The following is a 21,827-nucleotide window of genomic DNA, read 5'->3' as shown; positions in this document are numbered from 1 at the left end:
ACACAAACAACAACACATGGGATAAACAAATGTACAGTCATTAACACAACAGAAATATCTATATACAGTGTGTGCAAATGGAGTAATGAGGTAAGGCAATAAATAGGCCATGGTGGCAAAATAATTACAATTTAGCAATTAAACACTGGAGTGATGAATGTGCAAGTAGAGATACTGGGGTGCAAAGGAGCAAAAATAAATAACAATCCAGGGATGAGGTAGTTGGGTGTGGCTATTTACAGATGGGCTGTGTACAGGTGCAATGATCGGTAAGCTGCTCTGACAGCTGATGCTTTAAGTTAGTGATGGAGATATATATATATGGACCCAATGACCGACCAATCGAAAGACTCTTGGTCCCTCTTAGTATGAAGATCAGTATGTCAAAGGATAAACTACTTAAAACAGAGACAAACAAATAGATAAACCAGATCAATCCCACTTTTCAAGCCTGCTGAAGGTGTGGCGGAGTGGTAAACACCACCCCCGGCTCTACCAGGGGCTTGAGGTGGTCTCCCACAGCTCTGCTTATGTCATGTTCTGTGGCCTTACCGTTCCATTTCTTGACTGCCCCTGCAACACAGAAATAAACACATTCAGTCATATTATATGAAACACTCAAAGTAATGGATATGGAGCATCTATGGCCTCAGTTACACCTGGCACCTAAATGTGACTTCTGTCATCACTCCAAACTGCATTAGGTTCAGATCTACCAGGATGGGCCTTTGACATAGTCTGGACACAGTCAGGTCACTGAATATGCATAAGCAATGTAAAGAGATGTGGTGATTTAGTAGGGAAAAGGACATTTTACACAAATTACCTGCATAATATCAAAGAACAAATGTGTGTGCCTGAGAAGAAATTAACGTTCATACAGCCAAAAGGGGTGAGAAATTACACCAATATCAGTGGACAATTTGCACTAATGTAAATAAACATAGATGGAAGATATGACCTTTTGATGACGTGATGAACCGCTAAGGGGACATACATATTTACCATCTAAACCATGTGTGACCTCTCACCTCTCTGGTTGTAGAAGTGTTCTTCCTAACCAGTCCCTCAACAGCTCTCTGACTGAGCTCCACCCACACTGGGTCTTCAGAGGAGAGGAAGGCTGAGGAGGGATGGAAGGATGAATGGATCAGTCAGTCAAAAAAGTGTAGAGCTGCTGTCTATGCTGTCTGACAAAATCACTATTTTAGTAGTTCATTAAAGGAAATAAGGCTTCATGACTGCTGAATACCAACTATCAATCACTTAGATCATGTATTTTCAGGTAGAGATACATCCTTGGGATGTCCCTAGCCCGTTGAAGTTGACATTTAAAATGGTTATGGTAGGACTTAAGGGATCCCATGGAAGGAGAACAAGTCAACAGGACAGCCGTGAGGTGGGAGGAGAAGGGCCACAGTCTGGTACAAGTCAACAGGACAACCGTGAGTTGGGGAGGAGAAGGGCCACAGTCTGGTACAAGTCAAAAGGACAGCCGTGAGTTGGGGAGGAGAAGGGCCACAGTCTGGAACAAGTCAACAGGACAACCGTGAGGTAGGGAGGAGAAGGGCCACAGTCTGGTACAAGTCAACAGGACTGCTGTGAGATGGGGAGGAGGGAGGAATTTAGGCAGAGGTCAGATGAAGTGAGGAAGAACTGATACCACAAAAGTTCTGCCTAGCAACAGAGGTGTAAGGAGAAGACTCAGCATAAAGGGTTAAATACCAGTAAGGAGGAGACTCAGCATAAAGGGTTAAATACCAGTAAGGAGGAGATTCAGCATAAAGGGTTAAATACCAGTAGGGAGGAGACTCAGCATAAAGGGTTAAATATCAGTAAGGAGGAGACTCAGCATAAAGGGTTAAATACCAGTAGGGAGGAGACTCAGCATAAAGGGTTAAATACCAGTAAGGAGGAGACTTAGCATAAAGGGTTAAATATCAGCGCTTGTGTGAATATGTCTTGGTCTTATGCAGCAGCTGTGTGACTCAGTGGGTGAATAAACTTGGTTTGAGCTTTACTTATCGTCTGAGTTTTTACTCTTTATTTGCAACTTAACACAGGTGTAAAAGAAACACAGAAAAGACAAGTAGGCGCAGAGTGGATTATGGTCATTGCAGTTAATTACAATGTTTTATGTGCTAAACTACGTATAATATTGGCCTGTTGGAAACTACAACTCCCTACTACATCACACAGTTCAGTCTGGATCTGATATATCTCTAGATAAACTACAACTCCCTACTACATCACACAGATCAGTCTGGGTCTGATTTATCTCAAGAGAAACTACACCTCTCTACTAAATCACACAGTTCAGGCTGGATCTGATTTATCTCTAGAGAAACTACAATTCCCTACTACATCACACAGTTCAGGCTGGGTCTGATTTATCTCTAGAGAAACTACCACTCCCTACTACATCACACAGTTCAGTCTGGGTCTGATTTATCTCTAGAGAAACTACAACTCTCTACTACATCACACAGTTCAGTCTGGATCTGATTTATCTCTAGCGAAACTACAACATCACACAGTTCATGTCTGATTTATCTCTGTGCAATGTTGTGAGGGAAAATCTATGTTAACCTCTTTAAGTTTATATGACTTCCAATGTGTTGAAGGATCTCTTTAAGGTTGAGAAGTTTATGTGTATGTTTGTGTGGGTGTGCAACCACACACCCTCTGCACAGACAGGCCAAAGGCGCTTGGCCCAATTAAGGGAACCTTTGATCTACTTCAGAGGAACTGTGTGGAGAGTGATTTTCTGTTGTTTTGACACCTCACTGGAAAACTAGAATAACTAGCTGTTGCTACAGAACGAGACGACCAATTCACAGTTAGTCTGTGTCTCGTTCTCCACACACGGACACATACCAAGATCACGTGTTTTCTATATGCACAAGATAGTTTGACTATATAAGGCTTCTGAACTCCTTGTGTCATCGAGCTCTCGGCCTTCCACCTCAGAGTGTAAGGCTGACCAGCTACATTATTGCAATTGTTATCAAATTAAGGTTGATTGTTTGAAGAAATGTCAAAGTCTCTTCTTATTGGTTAGAATTTCCACCACAATGGGCAATAGGCTTTTTCAATACCAACAATGATAGACTGATCCATTCTGTTGATTGATTATTTGATTTACTTCTGTGTTTTTAGTTGTTGTCCTGTTGCATCAACCAAATTCTGTTGAGCTTCAATTGGAGGACAGATAGCCTAACATTCTCCTGCAAAATGTCTTGATAAACTTGGGAATTCATTTTTCCGTCGATGATATCAAGCTGTCCAGGCCCTGAGGCAGCAAAGCAGCCGCAAACCATGATGCTCCCTCCACCATACTTTACAGTTGTGATGAGGTTTTGATGTTGGTGTTCTGTGCCTTTTTTTCCACACAGAGTGTTGTGTTTTCCTTCCAAACAACTCAACTTTAGTTTAATGTATCCACAGAATATTTTGCCAGTAGCGCTGTGGAACATCCAGGTGCACTTTTGCAAACTTCAGATTTGCAGCAATGTTTTTTTTGACAGCAGTGGCTTCTTCTGTGGTGTCCTCCCACGAACACTATTATTGCCTTGGTGGGAAAAAAAACATATTCAGCTACTTAGATGTCATTCCAAAGGGTTGTTTTTCTTGCCACTGTAGATGTTATGTATTGTCATGTTATGCTCTCTATAATGAAACATCACCAAGTGAAATAAAGTTGATAAGATACTCTTAATAGACATTAAATAAAAAATGGTTGTTCAGAAATCATTAATTATCATGTTGCTCTCATGAAATGAACAAAATATTTCACAATCATTCCCACTGCTGATATTCACAGAATAATTACAAGGATCATATTTCTCAGTTGCATTGACCTGCAGACATCAGACACCACCTCTCTCTCTTATGCACATGTGACTGAAATGTAACCAATCACAAAAATCACTGAGACAGAGTTGATGAAGTTTCTGCTAGCCAATGGGATAATTCCAATGCAGTACATTTATAGAGGGACAATTCCAGTGCAGTTCATATATAGAGGGATAATTCCATTACATGTGTAGAAGGATAATTCCAGTGCAGCACATGTGTGGTGGAATACTGGAAATCAACCAATCCTCCGTTGTAAATAAAATGGTGCAGTTTGAGGCCATGTGGCGGACAGTGATGCAGGAGCTGGAGATGGAGGTGTGTTCTAGTGGGTCTGGGCAAGTGTTATGTAGTTAATGGAGATGGGGGTGTGTTCTAGTGGGTCTGGGCAGGTGTGATGTAGTTAATGGAGATGGGGGTGTGTTCTAGTGGGTCTGGGCAGGTGTGATGTAGTTAATGGAGAAGGAGATGTGTTCTAGTGGGCTTTGGCAGGTGTGATCCAGGAGCTGGAGATAGAGGTGTGTTCTAGTGGGTCTGGGCCAGTGTGATGTAGTTAATGGAGATGGGGCTGTGTTCTAGTGGGTCTGGGCAGGTGTGATGTAGTTAATGGAGATGGAGGTGTGTTCTAGTGGGTCTGGGCAGGTGTGATGTAGTTAATGGAGATGGGTGTGTGTTCTCGTGGGTCTGGGCAGGTGTGATGTAGTTAATGGAGATGGGGGTGTGTTCTCTTGGGTCTGGGCAGGTGTGATGTAGTTAATGTTTGTATGATGTTGTTGTGTGTGTGTTTTGTATTGTTTATAAAATATCAAATAAAGTCCCAATGCAAAGTTAACCTCACTGTTCTATTTTTGGTTTTATTACATTAAACCAATCAAAATTCAGAAGAATGCCAAAGTCAGGTGTGAAGTAATATGGGGGACCAGTCTATTCCCTGTGATGTAAACAACAACAGAAAGAACTTCAAATGTATAACTTTAAATTAAACCAATCATTTGCACTCATGACTTGAGTGATTGAAGTAAACCAACGTTTTGGAAATACATCATGCCATCTAATCAAAGAATGTTAGCTATATGCAGTTATCTTAGCCAGCCAGCTAATGTTAGCTATTTAGCCAACTAGCTATGGTCAGAGAGCTGGAGCACCAACTACCGGAGACCAGTTAGGACCCAACTAACAAAACCCAACTAAAACATGATCAAAGGAGCAGAGACATACAGAATGATGGCAGGGAAAATCCCCAACATCCAAAATAGATAGGTTCCAGATGTCAGTCAGCTAGCGCGCTATCAGTAAGCCAAGGTGGAAAAAGTTACAAAACTCCCGTAGTCTACTTCACAGAGAATATGCTGAAAAGTAGTGATGGGGAAACAGCTTCCTGAAGCATAGACACTTTCCAGCCACTTGTGTCAAAAATAGGTTCATTACTCAAGGCTTTGAGCGACACAGAATTTATAGATGACGTCCCACACCGTAGCATAGCGTAGCCTTTATGTCATATATTAAACCACTTTTCAGACTGTTGTGTCAAAAAAGAAAAGGGAAAAAAAGGAGCAAGCAGGTTGATTTCCTCTTTTGTTTTGAAACCAAGGTAACAAGGCACCAGAGCCTGCCGTGCTAACGGGTTCCCACTAGATAACACAACCACACGGTACATGAAAAGCACAAGGTGGTTAACGTTGGCAAGCTTGAGCTAGATATCGAGCTAGTTCCTAGTCCCTGAAGTCAGTAAGTCAACACAGGAAGGAGCAATGGATGGATAGTTAATTTATTTTCAAAGTTGCAACGATGGGATACACACAGTATGGATGAAATACATTTTATGATGTAATGTCAACTTTATACATTTCTATGCCGGGACCATTCAATTTTCTACTCACCAACAGCAATTCTCCATAAATCTGCTGTGGATTACCCAGAATCCCGAAATAAATTAATACATATTAATACATAAATTAATGCATCAGTAAAGCCCCGCCTCATCTCAGCTCACTTGTCACCATAGCAGCACCCACCCGTAGCACGCGCTCCAGCAGGTATATTTCACTGGTCATCCCCAAAGCCAACACCTCCTTTGGCTGCCTTTCCTTCCAGTTCTCCGCTGCCAATGACTGGAACGAATTGCAAAAATCACTGAAGCTGGAGACACATATCTCCCTCGCTAACTTTAATTAAGCACCAGCTGTCAGAGCAACTTACAGATCATTGCACCTGTACATAGCCCATCTGTAAATAGCCCATCCAACTACAGTTGAAGTAGGAAGTTTACATACACTTAGGTTGGAGTCATTAAAACTAGTTTTTCAAGCAGTCCATACATTTCCTGTTAACAAACTATAGTTTTGGCAAGTCGGTTAGGACATCTGCTTTGTGCATGACACAAGTAATTATTCCAACCTTTGTTTACAGACAGATTATTTCACTTGTATCGCAATTCCAGTGGGTCAGAAGTTTACATACACAATTTTGTTTGTGCCTTTAAACAGCTTGGAAAAGTGTAAAAAATGTCATGCTTTAGAAGCTTCTGATAGGCTAATTGACATCATTTGAGTCAACTGAAGGTGCACCTGTGGATGTATTTCAAGACCTACCTTCAAACTCAGTGCCTCTTTGCTTGATCTCCACAAGTCTGATTCATCATTGGGAGCAATTTCCAAACGCCTGAAGGTACCACGTTCATCTGTACAAACAATCATACGCAAGTATAAACAGCATGGGCCCACGCAGCTGTCATACTGCTCAGGAAGGAGACGCGTTCTGTCTCCTAGAGATAAGCGTACTTTGGTGCGAAAAGTGCAAATCAATCCCAGAACAACAGCAAAGGACCTTGTGAAGATGCTGGAGAAAACGGGTACACAAATATCTATATACACAGTTAAATGAGTCCTATATCGAAATAACCTAAAAGGCCGCTCAGCAAGGAAGAAGCCACTGCTCCAAAACCGCCATAAAAAAGCCAGACTACGGTTTGCAACTGTACATGGGGACAAAGATTGTACTTTTTGGAGAAATGTCCTCTGGTCTGATGAAACAAAAATATCACTGTTTGGCTGTAATGACCATCGTTATGTTTGGAGGAAAAAGGTGTAGGCTTGCAAGCCGAAGAATACCATCCCAACCGTGAAGCACGGGAGTGGCAGCATCATGTTGTGGGGTTGCTTTGCTGAGGAGGGACTGGTGCACTTCACAAAATAGAGGTAATCACGAGGAAGAAAATTATGTGGAAATATTGAAGCAACATCACAAGACATCAGTCAGGAAGTTAAAGCTTGGTTGCAAATGGGTCTTCCAAATGGACAATGACCCCAAGCATACTTCCAAAGTTGTGGAAAAATTGCTTAAGGACAACAAAGTCAAGGTATTAGAGTGGCCATCACAAAGCTCTGACTTGACTCTGATTTGACTCAAGTTAAACAATTTAAAGACAATGCTACCAAATACTAATTGAGTGTATGTAAACATCTGACCCAATGGGAATGTGATGAAAGAAATCAAATCTTAAATAAATAATTCTCTCTATTATTATTCTGACATTTCACATTCTTAAAATTAAGTGTTGTTCCTAACTGACCCGAGACAGAGAATTTTTACTAGGATTAAATGTCAGGAATTGTGAAAACTGAGTTTATATGTACTGTATATGATGACCAGAGAGTAGCAGTAGCGTAAAAGAGGGGTTGTCGGGTGGTGGGACACAATGCAGATAGCCCGGTTAGCCAATGTGCGGGGGCACTGGTTGGTCAGGCCAATTGAAGTAGTATGTACAGTTAAAGTGACTATGCATATATGATGAACAGAGTAGCAGCAGTGTAAAAGAGGGGTTGGGGGGAGGTACACAATGCAAACAGTCCGGGTAGCCATTTGATTACCTGTTTGGGAGTCTTATGGCTTGGCGGTAAAAACTGTTGGGAAGCCTTTTTGTCCTAGACTTGGCACTCCGGTACCGCTTGCCATGCAGTAGTAGAGAGAACAGTCTATGACTGGGATGGCTGGGGTCTTTGACAATTTTTTGAGACCTTCCTCTGTCACCACTTGATGTAGAGGTTCTGGATGGCAGGCAGCTTAGCCCCAGTGATGTACTGGGCCGTACACACTACCCTCTGTAGTGCATTGCGGTCGGAGGCCAAGCCATTAATATAACCTGACTAGGAGGGAGCCAGTCATCCATATAACCTGACTAGAGGGAGCCAGTCATCAATATAACCTGACTAGAAGGAGCCAGTCATCAATATAACCTGACTAGAGGGAGCCAGTCATCAATATAACCTGACTAGAGGGAGCCAGTCATCAATATAACCTGACTAGAGGGAGCCAGTCATCAATATAACCTGACTAGAGGGAGCCAGTCATCAATATAACCTGACTAGAGGGAGCCTGTCATCAATATAACCTAACCAGAAGAAGAAGAAACTCTTCCCGACTGCCGTTATGCTCCTGAAGTTTTCAGTAATTGACTACAACAGTGGTCGTCAAACTTTTTCCATTTAGAGTGACAATGTTCAGTGCCTTGCGAAAGTATTCGGCCCCCTTGAACTTTGCGACCTTTTGCCACATTTCAGGCTTCAAACATAAAGATATAAAACTGTATTTTTTTGTGAAGAATCAACAACAAGTGGGACACAATCATGAAGTGGAACGACATTTATTGGATATTTCAAACTTTTTTAACAAATCAAAAACTGAAAAATTGGGTGTATATGTATATATGTATCCTTTAATGCTTGTAAGACTATTCTTTGACACATTTTCTCTTCCTTTGAAATTCTTATAGGACAGAACAATGCAATTGGGATCAAGAAGAAGGTACAGATATGTTGTAGGACAGCTGCATTTGAAGTGTACATTTAACCTATATAGCAGTCAATACAAACTCACATCTCTTAGCATACAAATGTGTGCAAATGATCTTCTCAGAAATGAATAAAGTCCATGAAATGGATATAGACAAAAATATAATTCAAGGACTAGCGGAGGTAGAGAGGCGAGGCAGGGGGGAGGACATCATCCTGCTATTTTGACAGTCCCTGAAGGACAATACAGAAGAGGTATTTGCTCTTATTCCTTCCCTTTCTATAATGTATTATTATAATCAAATTAGCAACTGTAGTAAAATCATTGCTTTACTTTACTAGGACTGGAGACCACAGCAGTGATTCTGCTCTTGCCCTACCTCTTCAATGAGGACCCGCGTGGCCTTTATGTCCGTGACAAGGTATGCCTTTGCACCAATCATCTGTTTCTTCATAAACATAGGTGTGCGTGCTTATATAAAACTACAGCTGAACATTTTACTCCTTTACTGCACATCGGTGGAAATCCATTTCACCATGAGAGTGAAATCCCGCTGGCCTTTGATGGGGAGAACATCCACGCCTCGAGGACGTCCCCATGGGACTTGGGGCTCTGCTACGTCTGTATTTTTTATTTTCCCTTCAATTTCCCAAAAAATGTCAGAAAAACACTTATGTTGTTAAGTTACTGTGTTCTGGGGAGAAGAGAAGTTGGGGTGAACCAGGGCCGGTCATAAAGATAGCAAACTTCCTAACATAACTAAGTGGATACGATATACACACTAAAGCTTAAAAATCTGTATTTAGCATCAAGTCTACATTATTGTTAGTTTACCTATGAGTCTGTTGTTTTTATTGTACATCATTATTTATATATATTTTTTAAATGTCATGAAAAGCACTATACAAAGTAAATGTATTATTTATTATGGTCTGACATGTCTGCAGAAATGTTGCAATTTTGTCATGTTTTGTTTGGTAAATTGTTTTGTAAATATTAATTCACATTTGTGGTGCCACTAAATAAACATGTAATTATTTAAATCAATATTGTCATTAAATATGTTTTTATAACGCAGGGAGGGTGGACAGGGAGTTAAAAAAATGAACCCCAAAAGGTTCTTCAAATAACTTTTAGGGGTTCCCCCACAGTTTCAATTTGAAGAACCCTAAAGGATACTCCAGGAACCTTTACTTTTTAGTGTATATTGATAAAAACATCACCTTGTCCAAGAGACATTTACATAGTTATACACAGCCCAATTAGAGATGACTATTTTGGGGCGAAATAGCGGCCACAACAGACAGACCTGATATCGCCCAGAATTCGACATCCTTGGACGTCACGTGCTGACTGGGTATGGCCAAAGTTATTCTATTTAGCTACAATTTGTAGTACATTTTTACAGTATAATAAACGTTTTCAAAGGGAGTTGTTGGTTTTTAGGGGCAGTCGCTTTTTGTCTGAAAGTATTTTTTCAACTGCGATACCAACTCCAGTCAGCAGATGGCGATGTGCGTCTTTCAGGTGATTCTGCCACTGTGACGTATCATCTAGTGGACGGGATGCTTCTTCAACATCAACAGTTAGTCAGCCACCTTGGTTCACTGTAACTTAATGGAAAAATATTTATTCAATAAATCTAGCAACTCCTCTCATACTGGGAAGAATTTTAAAAACAAACATTTTCAGGCCTTAAGGGCAGTTTTATTTAAAATGTAGTACCCGGACGGAGAAAATCCAATAAGCGTTTTATGGTTACATCGTTAGGGTAAATTAACCTAAAGTGGACACACTCCAGTTAGTTTCTGAGACAAGATGCCCAGACTTTGTAGACTGTTTAATAATGCTTAAACCTCATCTTTATCAGATTATCCATTAAAGATACCAACTCAAAACCTAGGTACGTCTACGAATGGGTGGTTTAAATTGTATCTAATTATATTCCCAGTATTACTTTATCAAATCTCTAGTAATCATTTTACACACATACGATTCATCATATTTTCATTTTCACAGAATCCATATAAAACGTAAGAAAATCTTTAGGTACTCACGACAAACATTCAATTTCCTTTTTTTTCAAGGACTCTCCATAGCGACGAAGCAGCTCTCCAAACATACTCCCAGCGGAACCAAAAAAATATAAGTTTGTTTACTGGACAATGACCACGGCAAAATTAAGCCTCCCAGGTACTATAGACCTTCCGCTGCTTTCTAAAATCTCATCTCGTCGTGGGCCCACGATTATCTCCGGTACTACCTACTGGGTCGGAGGTTTGCATTAGTTACTGACCATGCGCCCCTCACATGGATGGCTGGTAAGAGAAACAATAACAACAGAATAGCCAGATGGTTTTTGTCTTTACCACCATTCTCTTTCCATGTCATCCACAGGGCCGGATCGAGGTACGGGAATGCAGACGCGCTGTCCCGACGCGACCAAGACGGTGCGTCTGGCGCCCGACCCTCCGGTTCGGTCCTGGGGGGGAAGGTATGAAGGTACCCCCCCTTGGATTGTGCCGTGGCGGAGATCTTTGTGGGCTATACTCTGCCTTGTCTCAGGATGGTAAGTTGGTGGTTGAAGATATCCCTCTAGTGGTGTGGGGGCTGTGCTTTGGCAAAGTGGGTGGGGTTATATCCTTCCTGTTTGGCCCTGTCCGGGGGTGTCCTCGGATGGGGCCACAGTATCTCCTGACCCCTCCTGTCTCAGCCTCCAGTATTTTTGCTGCAGTAGTTTATGTGTCGGGGGGCTAGGGTCAGTTTGTTATATCTGGAGTACTTCTCCGGTCCTATTCGGTGTCCTGTGTGAATTTAAGTGTGCTCTCTCTAATTCTCTCTTTCTCTCTTTCTTTCTCTCTCTCGGAGGACCTGAGCCCTAGGACCATGCCTCAGGACTACCTGACATGATGACTCCTAGCTGTCCCCAGTCCACCTGGCCGTGCTTATGATCCAGTTCCAACTGCTCTGCCTTATTATTATTGGACCATGCTGGTCATTTATGAACATTTGAACATCTTGGCCATGTTCTGTTATAATCTCCACCCGGCACAGCCAGAAGAGGACTGGCCACCTCACATAGCCTGGTTCCTCTCTAGGTTTCTTCCTAGGTTTTGGCCTTTCTTGGGAGTTTTTCCTAGCCACCGTGCTTCTACACCTGCATTGCTTGCTGTTTGGGGGTTTAGGCTGGGTTTCTGTACAGCACTTTGAGATATCAGCTGATGTACGAAGGGCTATATAAATCAATTTGATTTGATGTGGAAGGACCACCAGAGGGCAGGCTGGGCTCACGGATAGTAGCCCAACAAGGCATGGGAGACAAGGTAACCAGAGGCAATTAAGCACAGCTGACGGTACTAATGACATACTCTCCTTCCCCTATAAGAGAGAGAATGGAACCAGCAGAGAGTGGAGGGGAAAACTATTTCTGGAAGATGGCCACCGAGAGAGAGGAGCTATCCAGGAAGAACCACTAGGATGGTGACAATCCCGTGACTTTTGTTGTAGTTTAAAGATAATCCTATTGTGTTCCTGTTTCATCTGGAGAGGATGTATGTTTTTCCTTGGAAGATTTTCATTGATTATGTTGGGAGTGTTTGTGTTGACCAAATGCCCTCAATAGAGAACTGTGTTCAATCAAGAAAACCTACTCCTGACTCGTTTATTCCACCTTCCCGCTTTAGAGTGACGCCCAATTACTTGGTCAGTTCACAGTAATGTGTACATCCCTTGTTAAGAGGACAATTTGTAAAAAACATATCGCTACATTGTGAAGTGTTACATTTCGATTCAGGTGGGTCACCAACGTGGTAAGTGTAACACAACTCTTTTTGTTAGTCACTTTTTTGTTAAATCACATAAATAGTAACTCTTTCAATTCAGAGCCTGTATTTTTCCCAATGAGGCTAATATCCATATCATGCTGAAATCAATTGATAAGGGGGCAAATGTTTAGGCTTCGATATTGTGACATTATTAAAATACTCCTACAATGTGTTAACATTCTACATTGTGGAATTAATTCATTGATATCATGAAACAACTCCATGTGTGTATTTTCTAATATTTGATCAGAGATCTTTAATCAGATTATCTCTGGGCACAGCTGTGATTTCTCTCCTGTGTGTGTTATCTGGTGTAAAGTCAGTGTGCCAGATGTTGTAAAACTCTTCCCACATTGATTACAGCTATATTGTTTCTCTCCTGTGTGTGTTCTCTGGTGTACTGTCAGATCGCCAGATTGAACAAAACTCTTCCCACAGAGTACAACTAAAAGGTTTCTCTCCTGTGTGTGTTCTCTGGTGTATCTTCAGATGGCTCGATGTAAAAAAAAAATAAAAAAACTTCCCACATTGATCACATCTATAGGGTTTTTCTCCTGTGTGTGTTCTCTGGTGTGATGTCAGGTTGCTTAGCTGAGTGAAACTCTTCTCACATTGATCACAGCTAGAATGTATCTCTCCTGTGTGTGTTCTCTTGCATGATATCAGGCTGGTTGAATGAGTAAAAGTCTTCCCACATTGATCACAGCTATAAGATTTCTCTCCTGTGTGATTCCTTTGGTGTACTGTAAGATGGCTAGATGTATCAACTCTTCCCACATTCATCACAGCTACAGGGTTTCTCTCCCGTGTGATTTCTCAGGTGTATTTTAAGTTCTGATGAAGATTTGCAACATTTCCCACAATCAGAGCAGCGGTGAGATTTATCACCTCTGTGAATTCTCTGGTGTATTTTTTGTGAATCTGATCTTGAGTAACTCTTCCCACAGTCAGAGCAGCAGCGAGTTCTCTTCCCTGTGGATCTCTGCTGGTGTTTCTTGAAGTGTTCTGATGTGGAGAGACTCTTCTCTGCCTCGTCAGCATCATGAGGTTGTTGAGGCTCCCCAGAGGATCCACGATAGTCCCGTCTCTCTCCTGTGTGAACAACAAGTCAGACAGATGGTTAAAGGCCCACAACAACAGTAAAAGGTGATGCCCAGTGCGCACCCATGAGGTTGTACAACAATTGACATCTGTTAAATGATTTGACAATTGTCTTAAGAATGTCAAGTGAGCAACAATAGTCATATTTTGTCTTGTTTTCACAGTAGTAACATCGATGATTGTAGGCTAGACATAAGTTAAAGTTGTTGAAACTCTAAGCAGTGTGCCAGAACTTTTGGTATCCAATATAAGCACCTTTCTGTGTTTGCTAAAACTGCGGCGCGAGAGCGATGAGCACACAATCTGGTTATAGAAACTCCTCCCTGCTAACAAGGAAACTACTAGTTATGGATGTAGTATATCTGTCTGTAGCAAAAATGGTGAGCAAAGATTTTAGTTCGTATAGTTTGTTCTGAATATTACAGTGCAAGATCAGGAGTGCTACTCAAGGAAACTCACATTAAGCTCTGTGTTTATTCACTGATTCACCACCGTGGGGAAAACTCAGGGGAGTTCTCATAGGCTGACAGCAAAAATAGCCTCCATTTACAGGTTGTTTATGAGTGAATTTCACACTACTTTTGGATTTTAATTGTAATGCTCGTTTGAATGTCCTGTGTTATTGTTGCAAATCAACTGCTTTATACTTTATATAAGTGTTTAACATAATAACATAGACCCACTGTAGGACCCATAACCTCACCTAACAACAACATAGACCTACTGTAGGACCCATAATGTCACCTAACAACAACAATGACCTACTGTGGGACCCATAACTTCCCCAAACAACAACATAGACCTAGATCTTTAAATCATTTAATATTTCAGGTGAAACATGGAATCTAAAATGTATTTGTCGTGACATTTCATAACCTGGTCACCATATCATTTTGTTAATAATCCCACTAGGCTACTCTGTAATGTGTTGTCATTCTAAATGTCCTGAATAAAGGAAAATAGTTCTGTGTGTTGTACAATAGCCTATCCATCAAGGAACAGTTCTCTACACATTATGAGCTAAGTGTCCAAACAGACTATCGAGACCCTATTGGAAATCAAGTAGACAATAACACATTATAAACATCAATTTGTTTAGGGAGGTTGGATTCAACGTGGAGCACAGCATAACTGTCTTTAAGATGGCGCCAGAGAGCAAGGTTGACGTTTTACGTATTCCCAACCAATTGTGTTTTTTATCGTTTCTTTGCGTTTTTTGGAACTTATTTTTTACTTATTTTGTACATAATGTTGCCCTACAGTCTCTTCTGACCGAAAATAACTTCTGGACATTAGAACTGCGATTACTCACCACAGACTGGCAGAATCCTTTTTTCCTTTAACGAGTCCTACGAGAACGATATACTGTTCTCTTGGGAACAGGCCCAGATCCCCGTTAAGAAGGCAGAGAAATAGGGGCCAAAGGGCACGCTGCCTTCTGAGATTTCATAGGCGATCGAATAAACCCCCACTTCCTTCCATTCTGCTTCCATTCTTCTAGCAAATGTGCAATCTTTTGGAAAATAAAATCGATGACCTATGCGGAAGACTACACTACCAATGGAACATTCAAAACTGTAATATCTTATGCTTCACGGAGTCATGGCTTAACGACGACATTATCAACATACAGCTGGCTGGTTATAAGCTGCACCGGCAGGATAGAACAGCTGCGTCTGATAAGACAAGGGACGGCGGACTATGTATTTTGTAAATAACAGCTGGTGCACAATATCTAAGGAAGTGTTGAGCTATTGCTCGCCGGAGGTAGAGTCTCTCATGATAAGCTGTAGACCACACTATCAGTTAAGTTCATGTTTTAAGTATCCCTATATTTCTGTTATCACTCTGTCAAGAGTGCGCCTGCGCAGGAAGTTGGGTTGTTGATGGCCCTAGCCTTGAGGGGAATGGCTACCTTGTAGTGTGTTCATATGGTTTAGTAAAGTTTGTTAAACTGGAACCTTGTCATTGTGCCATTTCGAGTTAACACTGTCTACCTAGAGAGTTCATCTGTATTTTTCGTAGCTGTTTACATGCCACCACAGACTGAGGCTAGCACTAAGACCTCATTGAATGAGCTGTATTCCGCCATAAACAAACAGGAAAACGCTCACCCAGTAGTCAGTGTTCCTCGAAGTCGGGGACTTTAATGCAGGGAAACTTAAATCTGTCTTAACAAATTTCTATCAGCATGTTAAATGTGCAACCAGAGGGAAAACAACTCTGGACAACCTTTACTCCACACACACAGACGCATACAAAGCTCTCCCTCGCCATCCATTTCGCAAATCTGACCATAATTCTATCCTCCTGATTCATGCTTACAATCAAAAATTAAAGCAGGAAGTACCAGTGACTCGGTCAATAAGAAAGTGGTCAGATGAAGCAGATGCTAAGCTACAGGACTGTTTTGCTAGCACAGACTGGAATATGTTCCTGGATTCCTCTGATGGCATTCAGGAGTACACCACAACAGTCATTGGCTTTATCAATAAGTGCATCGATGACATTGTCCCCACAGTGAACGTACGTATGTACCCCAACCAGAAGCCATGGATTGAAGGCATCATCCGCTCTGAGCTAAAGGCTAGAGCTGCCGCTTTCAAGGAGCTATGCCCTCCGACGAACCATCAAACAGGCAAAGTGTCAATACAGGACTAAGATAGATGCCCAGTGACACAAGCCTACCAGAAGAGCTAAACTACGGCAAACAACAGTGAAACATGCATGAGAGCACCCGCTGTTCCGAAAGACTGTGTGAGCACGTCCTACGCAGGCGATGTGAGTAAGACCTTTAAACAGGTCAACATTCACAAGGCCGCAGGGCCAGACGGATTACCAGGATGTGTACTGCAAGTATGCGCTGACCAACCAGCAAGTGTCTTCACTGATATCTTCAACCTCTCCCTTTCCAAGTCTGTAATACCAACATGTTTTAAGCAGACCACCATAGTCCCTGTGCCCAAAAACACTAAGGTAACCTGCCTAAATGACTACCGACCCGTAGCACTTACGTCTGTAGGCATGAAGTGCTTTGAAAGGCTGGTCACGGCTCACATCAACACCATTATCCCAGAAACCCGAGACCCACTCCAATTTGCATACCACCCTAACAGATCCGCAGATGATGCAATCTCTATTGCACTCCACACTGCCCGTTCCTACCTGAACAAAAGTAACACCTATGTCAGAATGATATTCATTGACAACAGCTCAGCGTTCAACACCATCGTGCCCTCAAACCTCATCAATAAACTAAGGATCCTGGGACTAAACACCTCCCTCTGCAACTGGATCCTGGACTTCCTGACGGGCCGCCCCCATGTTGTAAGGGTAGGTATCAACACATCCACCACACTGATCCTCAACACAGGGGCCCCTCAGGGGTGCATGCTCAGTCCCCTCCTGTACTCCCTGTTCACTCATGACTGCACAGCCAGGCAGAACTCCAACACCATCATTACGTTTGCCAATGACACAACAGTGGTAGGCCTGATCAACGACAAGACAGCTTATAGGGAGGTCAGAGACCTGGCCGTGTGGTGCAAGGACAACAACCTCTCCCTCAACGTGATCAAGACTAGAGGTCGACCGATTAATCGAATGACCGATTAATTAGGGCCGATTTCAAGTTTTCATAATAATCGGTAATCAGCATTTTTGGACACAGATTATGGCCGATTACATTTCACTCCACGAGGAGACTGCGTGGCAGGAGTAACCAGGAGCAGTCACTCGAACCGATGCTGATGCTGATTTCGTGTGTCAACAGCGCAAAAGGATAAAGCTCTGTGACTCAACAAGATGTGGACGTATGATGTGGAAGGCTATGATTTTCAGAGTAGGGCACCGGTTCAAAGTGTCATCTCTGGTGTTGCGTTGGACATAGGCTGGGTGGTTTAGGGTTAACCTTCCAGGTAGACGCACGTCCATTAAATTGAATGATAGATGGAAGGTTTTATTGTCGTTTGGTGAACTGCTTCTCCCATCTGATGTAAAACCTGGGTATGTGAGATATGCGGTGAGACCCTATGTACAGAAGCCGCTGCGGTATTGCAATTGTAAAAGTTGGGACATGGGGAAAATGTTTGTCGAAGGAATAAATATGCTGTAGTTGAAGAGTCAGATGAAGCATGTTGTTGTAAATGTGATGGGAATCACGTTCCCGGAGTGCCCTGTACGGATGAAGGAGGTCGCAGTAGCTAGGATCAGGCCCATCCAGCAGGTCTCCTATGTGAATATAGCTGAAGGAGTGAGTAGAGAGGAGATGGTAGTGAATGTCCCACAGTCTGCAGTGAAGCCATACAGGAGGAGGATCCCAACACACTAATAGTGAAGAAGGTGGACTTTTGTTGTGTTTATAGAGCAAGTGAGAAATTGCACTAGTCATACTAATAAAAAAAACTGAGAAGCTTGACATCATTGTGAAGGCGGCAAATAGATTTCTGGATGTCCAAGACTTTACAGCCAGAATTCTACAGGGAGCACTGAATGAAGAGCCCCCCCCCCCCCCCCCCCCCCCCCTCCCAGGTTCCTTAAAAAAAAATTATTTGGGGTACATCACATTTAACAAAGCAAACATTGACATACCCTTATAGAAGGTAAAGTAAAAACCCAAACCGGTCCATTCGTCAATACTGTTATATAGTCAAATATGGTATACCGCCCAGCTTCAAGACTAGTTTGATCCGGCCAAAGACCCAATCCATCTCCGTGTCCCACAACTCAGACTTCTCCGAGGTACGGGCACCCAGGAGAGGAAGTCACTATCAGAAAACAACATGATTGTCAAGAGAACCTGACAGTGCCAGACGTCCCCTAGTCTTGTACATGAGCGAGGGCAGCCTAATCATGCACCTAGCCGAGACATACAGTTGGTGGTGGTAATACACCTTAAAGTTGGTTACCAACCACCATATAAAGTCCAAAGAAGAAAAAGAAGCCTGAAGGAAAGAGAGATGATGAGAAACTAATTTGGTTGACCTCAAGGCACTGCTGCCATCTAGGACTGTTTGGGGCGTTGCTACTGGTTACCTATTTGGATGTGATATGAAAGTATTATGTGAAATGATTTTGATGTGATATGCAAGGTAATATGTGAAATTATCTTGACGTGATATGTAAGTATTGTGTGAAATTATTTTGATGTAATATGCAAGTATTATGTGAAATTATTTTGATGTGATATGAAAGTATTATGTGAAATTATTTTTGATGTGATATGAAAGTACAGAGATTTATGTTTGTGATATGAAAGTATTATGTGAAATTATCTTAATGTGATATGAAAGTATTGTGTGAAATTATTTTGATGTGAAAGTATTTGAAATTATTTTAATGTGATATGAAAGTATTGTGTGAAATTATTTTGATGTTATATGAAAGTATTATGTGAAATTATTTTGATGTGATATGAAAGTATTATGTGAAATTATTTTTGATGTGATATGAAAGTATGTATGTTTATGTTTCTAGAAATGTATCGCAATTGAGAATCGATTCACATTTAGATGGAATATTTGGCTATTTTGGCAGCCAGAGCCAGTCTCCCTCTGAAAAACATACAGTCCTTGGACCTTGAGGAGTAACGGTAAACCCTCTTAAGGATCTGCCCCTTTTTTTCAATTTTCGCCTAAAATGACATTCCCAAATCTAACTGCCTGTAGCTCAGGCCCTGAAGCAAGGATATGCATATTCTTCATACCATTTGAAAGGTTACACTTTGAAGTTTGTGGAAATGTTGAAGGAATGTAGGAGAACATAACACATTAGATCTGGTAAAAGATAACACAAAGAAGAAAAAAAACATTATTATGTATTTTGCTATGTACCATCATCTTTGAAATTCAAGAGAAAGGCAATAATGCATTATTCCAGCCCAAGTGCAATTTAGATTTTGTACACTAGATGGCAGCTGTGTATGTGCAAGGTTTTAGACTGATCCAATGAGCCATTGTATTTATGTTCAAAATTGTCTATCAAGACTGCCTAAATGTGCCTAATTTGTTGATTAATAACTTTTCATTTTCAAAACTGTGCACTCTCCTCAAACAATAGTATGGAATTATTTCACGGTAATAGCTACTGGAAATTTGACAGTGCAGTTAGATTAACAAGAATTTAAGCTTTCTGCCAATATCAGATATGTCTATGTCCTGGAAAATGTTCTTGTTACCTACAACTTCATGCTAATTGCATTAGCATACGCTAGCTCAACCTTCCTGTGGACGGGACACCGATCCTGAAGAAGCTGTTTAAAGCAGCAATCAGCTGTAGAAACAATAACAAAGCGTACTCCTCGCCCGTTTCGGTAAAAAGCTAAGGGATGGGGCTGGAGAAACCATCCATGATATCAACATTATAGTTTTAACCATGTTTTGAGGAAAAACAGTGTTTGTTTATATTAACTGGCGAGCACTGGAGTAAAAAAAAACGTATATTCTGATGGGGTACAACAGTTGAACTAAGCTCATGAGGCATTTATAAGTGATTTCTTCAGGAAACAATGGGTTCATATCATTAATGTGTAAGTCCCAAAATGGATGTAACAACTGCTGACTGCCCCTTTAAGACTACATATTGGGCTAATCTAATAGGAGATATTGAGGACTACAGTATTTTAGGTATTGTCATTGGATGCATTTCATCAATTGTTAACGTTTTGTTGATGGTCAACTCTTGATGTTCTAAACGTTACAGTGTAGCTTCAGCCATTCCTACAGAACAACATTAAAGTGTAGAACCCCTTTACTGCATATTGGTTCAACGACTGCAGAGACGGTACTTACTGGTGTTAAACAGATCTACAACCTCTTCTTCTTTCAATGTGACAGTCATCTCCCCCTCCTCCTCTTTCATTCTGAAAACTGCATCCTCCTCTTTCTCTTCCTCCTCTACTTTTCATTTATTTCATTAAAGTTTAATATTATATAAAGTCGTTCAAAGATAAGCATGTGTTGATTGATTTGTGTTTAATGAGTGAAAAATTAAAACAAACTTTACACCCACTACATATTTGCATTGAACCATACTTCTGACATGGATCATTTTGACCCCAGAGGCATATCTTTTATCATAGCGAAAATGTGGTTTATTCAATTCTTCCAATTTTTCATGACTTTGTCAATCAATTTGTTCTTAATAAATCTAAATCATGGTTTAGTGTTTCTGTATCAAAATGGACTTCAATTCAAATCCTTTGTTGTTATTTTGACCCCAGCCAAAAGCACCTTTTGATAAATAGGATGTTTGTTTCAAATCAAAATCGAATCACATTTTATTGGTCACATACACGTGTTTAGCAGATGTTATTGCGGGTGTAGCAAAATGTTTGTGTTTCTAGCTCCGACAGTGCAGTAATATCTAACAAGTAATATCTAATAATATCACAACATACCTTGCGAAATTATTCGGCCCCCTTGAACTTTGCGACCTTTTGCCACATTTCAGGCTTCAAACATAAAGATATAAAACTGTATTTTTTGTGAAGAATCAACAACAAGTGGGACACAATCATGAAGTGGAACGACATTTATTGGATATTTCAAACTTTTTTAACAAATCAAAAACTGAAAAATTGGGCGTGCAAAATTATTATTATTATCTCAGGGTCTGGTTCCCCTGAAGGACTTCCTGCTGTCAGAAGGAGAGTCTCGTCTCTCTCCTGTCAAAGACAAACAAATTATTTAATTTAACAGAGACCTGATTGAAACCTCCACATGATAAAACTTCCTATGACGTTTAATCTAGACTAGATCCCTCAATCACCTGAAGTCAGTTTTCACAAGTATTATTAAACCGACTACAAAATGCATGTCTCTGTGTGGTTCTTAGTCAAAGAGGCCTTCAGCCAGTATGGTCAGGAGGAGTTGAGGAGTCTGGTTGCCTTTTACAAGGAGCTCTTGACTATGGCATGATTACACCAGAGGAAGTCAGGTCAGAGTACTTCCAGTACAAGAGATTTGCCGAGGGCCCATCAGCTGGCTCAATTAAACATTTTCCTCAATGTCCTGCAGTCAGGTGTGTACTGGGATAATGTTCAATGCCCGCCGCCCTCACAGATCATGCTATGGTAGAGTTACATGTTGGTATAAACTCCGAAAGTGTGAGGAAGGGTAGATTTAGACTCAACACCATGCTATTACAAGATAAGATATTTAGCCAGTCACTAGCAGAGGAAGGGTAGATTTAGACTCAACACCATGCTATTACAACATGAGATATTTAGCCAGTCACTAGCAGATCAACATGGGTTCA

At 41.3% G+C, this 21,827-nt stretch overlaps 1 protein-coding gene across 1 annotated transcript in view; it reads left to right on the top strand.

The window, feature by feature from the left end:
• Positions 1–21,827, top strand: part of LOC139364513 (merozoite surface protein 9-like) — a 324,715-nt gene that overhangs the window by 211,611 nt on the left and 91,277 nt on the right. The window lies entirely within an intron of this gene.

The sequence above is a fragment of the Oncorhynchus clarkii genome, chromosome 13, assembly GCF_045791955.1.
Source record: "Oncorhynchus clarkii lewisi isolate Uvic-CL-2024 chromosome 13, UVic_Ocla_1.0, whole genome shotgun sequence".
Lineage (NCBI taxonomy): Eukaryota > Metazoa > Chordata > Actinopteri > Salmoniformes > Salmonidae > Oncorhynchus > Oncorhynchus clarkii.
This window is presented reverse-complemented; position numbering and strand designations above follow the sequence as displayed.